The sequence below is a fragment of the Leptosomus discolor genome, unplaced genomic scaffold (assembly GCF_034619465.1).
Source record: "Leptosomus discolor isolate bLepDis1 unplaced genomic scaffold, bLepDis1.hap2 HAP2_SCAFFOLD_129, whole genome shotgun sequence".
NCBI classification, from domain to species: domain Eukaryota; kingdom Metazoa; phylum Chordata; class Aves; order Leptosomiformes; family Leptosomidae; genus Leptosomus; species Leptosomus discolor.
In genome coordinates, this window is record NW_028237957.1 from 191490 (window position 1) to 199532 (window position 8043).

The following is an 8043-nucleotide window of genomic DNA, read 5'->3' on the forward strand; positions in this document are numbered from 1 at the left end:
AAACCCCGATGCAGCCACAGCTACTCCAAGATCAACGTGATCTTGCCTTGACAGCTGATTGCAGTGGCTGACCTCATTAGTAGGAACTACATCAGCAAAAGCACAGTTTGCTTCTCCATGCATCGACACCAGCTTTCCTGGCTATTTTAAAGAGTGAATTCGGGCCAGCTGTATTATTTCAAAGGATGATTGCATAAAATGCATCCCTGCAGTGCTCACTGCTCCCTAAAGTACAGCTTCCTTAAAACAAACCTAGTCCAGATTTTTGCTTTATTCTAGATAGAAATGGTAAATGGATGAAATAAAAACTAGATCCATCAGCTTATTCCTTGGATAAACAGAAGCATTTGGAACCTCATTTCCAACACAGACATGTAAGCTGTATGCACAATTTTATTAGGAAGAAAAAACACTATTGGGCAGACAGGAGCCACCTGCAACTATGTCAGCAGTCTCCAAATTCCAGATCAGCAAGTCTTCCTGACAGACCTCAGGCCAAGGAATTAGAACAGAATTTTGCAAAACATGGGGCGAGCATTATCCGGGGCAGTTCACTTGGAACCAAGGTCTCACATGCTGAGAAGCTGGACAGATGAGTTCATTCTGCTTTTGTAAGACGTTCTTTAGAAACGCAAGACAAACGTTTTGAACTGTTTGCACCTAAACTTGCAGAATATGTCCCAAATATACAGCAATAATAATGGAAATAGGCCTAGGAGTCTTCCATACAAATGTCCGCCATGACAAGAACAGCTCTGCGCTACTGGCGTTTAAAGAGACGGTGGCCAAAGGGACTTTGCTCTTATCCTCTTAAACACAGAGGAAAAATTCCAGGCCTAAAAAGGCAAATGAACTATCCTAGAGTAAAAACAATAAAAGGAAGTTTCTCTACTTTTCCCACAACAGAAGTGTCACAAAATCAGTCCTGTCCCGTCCCTCTGCAGCTGCCCTCAGGCACCGGGCACAGCGGTGAGCCGGAGGGCCTGTCCTCACTGCGGTTAAATGGTGCTGCCCCAGGGACGTCCCTTCTCCTGCGGTAAAGGAACACAGCACCCATGGCAGCCTTGGGAATTTTATTCCGGCTCCATTCACCTGGCTGTGAAACAGGAGTGCCAGGACAAAGGGAGCTCTTTCAGCTGCTCCTTTCTTCACAGAACTCCAATCAGCAGAGTCATCTGTAGCTGGGTACTGCACCTTTTAAACAGTTCTACGACCACAGAAAAAGATCTAGGGGAAGCTGAAGCACCTTCTTGCCGTGTCTCTTTTGCTTTCCTGTGATCCAGCTGGCAGAGAAAAGCAAGGACAGTACAAAGGAAAGAAGTGTTTGCAGTAGCTGCAAAGGGGCAATAAGCTCATGGATTTCTTTAACGTACCAAGAAAGAAGAATGGATTTGGCATACAGCTGCAGTCTGTGAAAATGAGACCCTAAAGTTATCCAGGGCACCCAGATACATGACGGAACAACATATGGATGATTTAGAAGCCTGAAACTGTAGAAGATTCACAGCATTTGGAAAATATGTTATAGGTTTGAAGAAAATTGATGCAGTGTGGTTAATAAAGGAAAAAGCAAACAGAAATGCCTGGGATTTGGTTTGTTGGGTTTTCTTAAAACTGAAACTGGGGAGGTCCGACCGGCATTTCAAAGGATATTTATCGCACCAGTATTTGTCCCTCAGGCCCCAGGCATACGCCTGGTGGAAGGAAATCACAGTGAGAGAAAACAAACACCGTCACAGAAATATCCAGGCCACTCTTGGCTGGAAAATGGTTCATTCCTGTGAGTTCTGCATCGGCTGGGAAGAACTTGAGCAACAGGGGATGCGTTTGCTCTGCACATGGAAAACAACAAACGCATCGACATTAAGCCTGGTTTTAACTCTACGATTAATGATCCTTTAATGCCCTTATAGTATATTTCGGTATTTCAATCCATGTCAGTAATGGAAGCTGCTGCGTGCCTTGCACTATTGAAACACACAAAGTTTGAAAGAGCATCCTTTGGTTTCCAGGCTTCGCAGAACTCCCTGGATGGGGTCTAAATGTGACTATTAAACCCAACACCTACTGTGTGCCATCAGCTAAAACCTGACCTGCAAACACAGGCCTTGCTTATCAGCTCTCCTGTCTGGATGCAGCTGAGAGCTCTCACTGCACTCTGTGATTCCACACACAACAGCAGAGGGATCCTGTCCCTGCTGGGGATGATTCACCTTCATAAAAACAGCTGGGAACTGGGGAACTTCAGGCGGTCCATCACAAGCTGTTCACTGTTCCCAGCTCAGGGGCAACAGCCTCTGCCCAAGAGCCCAGGAAGTGAACACAGACGGGACCAACTCCAGGTGCCTGATTTTAACCTCCTGCAGGTTGACTCAGACACCTGAAGATGCCTTGAAGCTCCAAGTGCTCAAGCTGATCTCAACTCCCACAGCAGACGAGGCATGTATGAAGAAAAAGAGCATCTCAAATAATCTGGGCAAGGGCAGGAATCGCTGAATGTGAATTTGATCAGAGATAAGAAATCCAGTTCCCTTCCTCACAGTCGACCTGAAGCTTCTCGAGGAGCCCTAATTAACAGTTGAGGTTAATGAAGCTTGGAATTTTCAGCCTCCAAACCAGGGACACAGGCCTACTGCCACCCTGCCAGCTGTGCTGCACTCAGCTGACTCAGCATCAGGCTGAACCCAAACCTGTTTGCTTCTTCTCCCCCCTCACGAGGTGGCACAGCGCACGCTGCTCCTTCTGTGTGCACTGGAACGAAAAACCTTGGGGCACCTACCAAACCAAAAGAAGTCTTCCAAGAAAACTCAGGAGCCTTTGTTCAGAGTGGAGGATTGACACTGGTGTAGCTGTTGTATTCCTTTCTTAAGTAGCCTGCCAGGAGGTATGTCCTGATCCTTCTGCTGTTTCTTCTCTCAGCCTGCAGCACACACTCTGGGTGCTGTAGAGTAGGGAGAGTGCAGTCTTACTGCTGTGAGAAAAGCTACGCATCATGCTCTATTTTAATTCCAGCCTTAACAAAAATTCTGTGTCTATACACATGGGTCACAATTAATTTCCTCATAAATTCCTGCATCCCTATCAGGAATTAACTGTGCAGCATCTAAGTTTGTTCCAGCTACCAGTCATGAGGTTTTATCTTTATATACATTCCTCCACTATTACACACCCATTTGGGATAAGAGCTGGTCATTTCATGTTAAGAAATGAGGATGAAGCTGAAAACTTCAAATCATTAAAAATACATTCATTTACTACAAGTTTCTGTGCTAAAACACATTTTCAGGAAGTTATTTGCTAATGAATAATTATGGCATTTCTATAAGCAGTGACACCTCCTGAAAGGCTCAGGTGAGCCATCGGCACTGACCCGTTTGAAAAGACTTCTCTGCCTGCAGTACAGCTGGAATGCTTTTCAGAAAAACTCCCCAACTGGAGAAACTTGCCGCTGAAAAATCGCTGTCACTCAGAGATACAGCTCAAAGAGAGTTCAAAAAACATACGAGGTATTTCAAGCCCCGTTGAAGGCAGAAATGGCATGTTTCTGAACTGGATACAAGTCACTGCTCTTTGGAGGTTCTCCCCTTGACGTCACCAAAGCTACAGTAGATGCTGCTGCGCTCCCTGACAGCTTTAGAAGTGGCCCATGGGGGAACTAGTTCCAGCTGATGCGGCTCGGGTTTTGTCTCATGGGGGACTAAACACGGGATAGATTTGAAAGACACTGGTATCTGATTTTATGTGCACCTTACCCTGAGAGGATCTTCACTAAAGTAAGGAGGTTCTCCATCCACCATCTCTATAGCCATGACCCCAGGCGACCAGATGTCCACCTTGGGGCCATAGGCTTCTTTTCTCATCACTTCTGGTGCCATCCAGTATGGAGTCCTGACATTGTGCTCCGTCGACTCTGCTCAGGGATGATCCGAGCACAGAAGCCAAAATCAGCTGAGGAGAAAAACAAGTGGTGTTAAAGGCAGCTTGAATTAGGAAGGCGAGCAAAAGAAATTCCCACTCTATACCTGAGAAGACGGTGTGGAATCTATCTGGAAAAGCTGCCATGCTCTGTTTGCTCAGTGCTGTAGCCACGGAAATACTGATTTGGCCACTTAATAACACCCCTCAAGTTTTCTGCAGTGGCTTTTATTGACTTGAACCGTTAGACTGTAACTGCCTCCCTCTGGAAGGGCCACACACAAACCAAAGCCACTCTTGACACCTTTTTCCTTTCTATGCCTCTCTGCATGTTGGAACTGTCCTCGGAGCTGGCAGCAGTGGTCAGCGCACTGCCACAGGCATCCCTTTTGGGGAACTGGCCATCAGTCAAAAGCAGCCCCGTGCCACAGCCTGGGAAGGCTGTGCCTGACCAGGAATACCCACCCAATTTGACAGACCTGTCCATGCCAAGTAGAATGCTGTTGCTTTTGATGTCCCTGTGAATCACTTGCTTTAAATGAAGGAAATCCAGGGCTTGCAGGCACTGATACGTAAAAAACAAACATGAGGGTAAAAATTAATGACCTGATTTCACCACACAAGAAAGGAAATGCCTCTAAAAGATTTAATTTCTAGATTAATTGTGAGTAACGCCCAAATATTGCGCTGTCCAGAGGAATAGCTTGGTGCTTCAACTTACTATTAAAGTAATAACTTTCCAAATAAAGGCTTATCAGGTTTGGAAAGAGAAATGTCCATTACTGTCACAGACTAGCCCCTGAAAGCACAGGCAGAATGGCTGCTGCCCAATCAGTGTCCTATCTCCATCCGTATGACAAACTATGTTTTGCCAAAAATGAGAAAGTCCCCTCCTTCGGTTTGAAGTGGATCACTGTTGGGTGGGAGGTTGCAGGACAAAGATTTTATTGTCAGGCTCTATAGCAGGTTTGGAAATAGCACCTTAGTCATTTTTCAGAAGCAAATGCCATTTTGGGTCGAATGCTATCCTTTTAAGCTGAGACTCTGACAAATGAGTCTCTATTTTTCTTTGCTGTTCTTTTAAAAATCTGCCACCAGCATGTTTGCTTTTACAGGCAAGGAATGCAGTACAGACATGCTCCAGGCACGTGTTTAAAGAGGTAGAGCTGAGAAGAGTAAAAAAAGAAAAAAAAAAAAAGAAAAGATAACACAGTAACAGTGTTTCAGAGTGTAATGACAGAGGACAGTAAGTGCAGCGATACTGGCAGGCAGTTCACTTAAGGTGCCCTTTCTTCTCCATATCATAAAGCAAGGCAGAAACAAAGCTCTCAAGATGAAATCCCTCCTGTTCTTGCCACCTGTTCACCAGTACCATCCTGTCCAAGGAAGAGGAAGCACACGCGGGATCCCTCACCTCCCTGCAGACAGCTGCCATCTGCTCTTCATCCATACAAAACTGGGTAACAACATCTCTTAAACAGCCACCAGCCATGTATTCCATCACCACCCGGAGCTCATCACCGACCAGGTGGCTGAAAGAAGAAAACAAGGGCACTGAGATGAACAGGCACAGCTAAATTACCTCATGGAAAAGACTGCTGGTGGCTTTTGTTTCCAGGTCATTTTCAAACGAAGACAGAATAAAATGACTAGACGTTCCTTCTAGGCTATACAGGACTTAGAATCTGTGCAGCCTAAATGAGAAAGGCATGCGAGTGAAAAATTACATGTCTTAGATGGCAAGCAAGTGAAAAATGCAGTTTACCAACAGCAAAGATAAATCTGGAACCAGGACATAGCACATCATCTGGTTCATCATCTTAACGCAAAGATTCCAGGATTAACTCCAGAAACAAGGCAACACAACTTTCATAGACATCCATGGTAGGAGGGTGTGTACCACTGAGGACAGAAATTGGTCCACAGTTTGGAAAACCTTACATAAAAAACACACAGAGAGAGGAAAAAAAAATTTAAAACTGGCAAATGATGTGTTTCTGGAAACAAGAACCTAGTCTTCCTGGCATCCACAGTAATGGAAAATAGTGGGAACAGCCCAACGGAAATAATTTCTATGAGGACTTATCAGCACTTATCATAAGACAGAGAAAATATGATCAATTTAAAAAAAAAAAGGAACAAAAAAACCCCAACAACAAAAACAACAACAAAACAACACAGAGGTAGTGAACTCATGGGCTGTTGTTTTAGTAAGACATGGCTGATGCACATTTTTAAAAACAGTCTTCAAACTATATATGCCAGAAAAGATTAACGCAGACAAAACACAATCTTCTCCCAGAAATTGTATATGAGTAGATAAATAATGAAGAGGTCAATCTTCTGCCAGAGACCAGAAGTTTTTTAATCTTTGGCTTGCAGTACGTAAATGAACATTCATGTGATAGTACCAGAACTACTTACCTGTCTAAACAGTTAACAATATTTGGATTCCTATTTTCCCTCATCACCAGGCTTTCGTTAAGAGCTCGTTCCTTTTTGTGCTGTTGTTGGAGATTCATTTGTTTTATGGCCACCTGAAATGACATTAAAAACCATTCATTTGAGCAGTCTGTGGTACGAGATCAGAATGAACACGAAGGGAGTGGGTTTGGAATGACATAGCAGAGCTCTGCCAAGCTGTCTTGTTATTAGACGTAAGAGGTCAGTAACTCACACTACAACGCCCTATTTCTTTGCTAGCTTGGGTGCTGCTTGCAGGACACATGGCCAAATACATTTTGCCTTGTAAATCTGTCAAAATGGTCTACCATTTTTAGGTCTATCTAGGTTCTTTTCAAATGGCCTTAGTGTATCACGGTATTAATATTCATGCACGCTTTCAAGCAGGAAGTGATTTTATTGCTGTGAAAACATAAAACCAGCTGGTAATGCTTTAGCAATCGTGATTTTTGATCATTATTTCAGCAATTGCTGGTGTTCTTGACTGCATAACTGAAACAAAACACAAATGCACGTTACGTGGCAAATGCTGTACTAAAAAGATTACTAAGGTTACACAAAAAGTACGACCCTAGCACTTCCTAATGCCTTGAATTTTTATTTTGCAACTCTGAATGCCATTCTTTAGCACAGTTTAGATTTGCAATTATTTTCTGGGTTAAAAAACAATAATCCATTCATCAGTATTTTATGGATACACCCAGGGTCATAAGCAGAGCTTAGGGCTTTTAGATCCCTTGCAGACCTCTGTCTCAGAGCAGCTGTAAAGTGCAGCACTGCAGGTGGATGAGACACTACCCGTGAGATTCAGATGTATCTGCTGACAGCCAGGAATGATAAATCAGAAAGCTGAAGCTGTAGCCCCAAAGAGCAAAGGGATTCTCTAAGACACCACCTTGTCTAATTATCACTAATATGACCACTTTTGCTCTGAACCGCTGTAGCCAGCCTGCCTCTGCCTCAGCCTGGCTCCTGCGCCCAGTGCCACCTTCCCCCAGGCAGCCATGGGCCCTGCTCGAGCTTTTCGTCCTGGCCTCCTCGTGAGCCCGCTTCTGCCAGCCCCGTCCCTCTGGGCTCAGCCCTGCTTCCCTCCCTGCCTTCCAGCTCAGCTCCGGCCAAGGGCTCCTACAAACCCACCCCAGAAGAGCCCCCCTACCCGACACGCGCCCGCTGGGGAGACGACGCCCCGGGGCTATTTCAAGTCTGCCTCTTGCTCCCCCGTAGTCTGGCCAGCCTCCCCCTCTGCTCAGTCCTGCTCTTGACATGGCCCAAAAGAGAGCACCCCTCCGCTCTCGGGCCTGGTTTTCCAGCCAGATTTTCAGGCAGTGTTTGCCCATATTCAAAAACGTTAAGATGCCGCTTTAAAGGGGCCACTACAGGGACTGTCAGTGTTAACTCTCCTTCAAGAGCTGCTTCTCAACCCCCCGGCCCCCACTTCACTGCAACCACTCCACGGGCTGTAACAGGCTGTCACCGACACTGGACCTAAACACGGCTGTATTCTTTTGGAGAGAGCTTTGGTCTTGAGATACGTCTTCTCATCTGTCAGGTGTGTGTCAACCAGCTTCAGGATGACTAAAGCACAAAACTGAGTCCTAAACACAATCTCTCCTTCATTAGGTCTTGCATCACACTTTGGAGATGAAACACCTGATGGAAAAAATG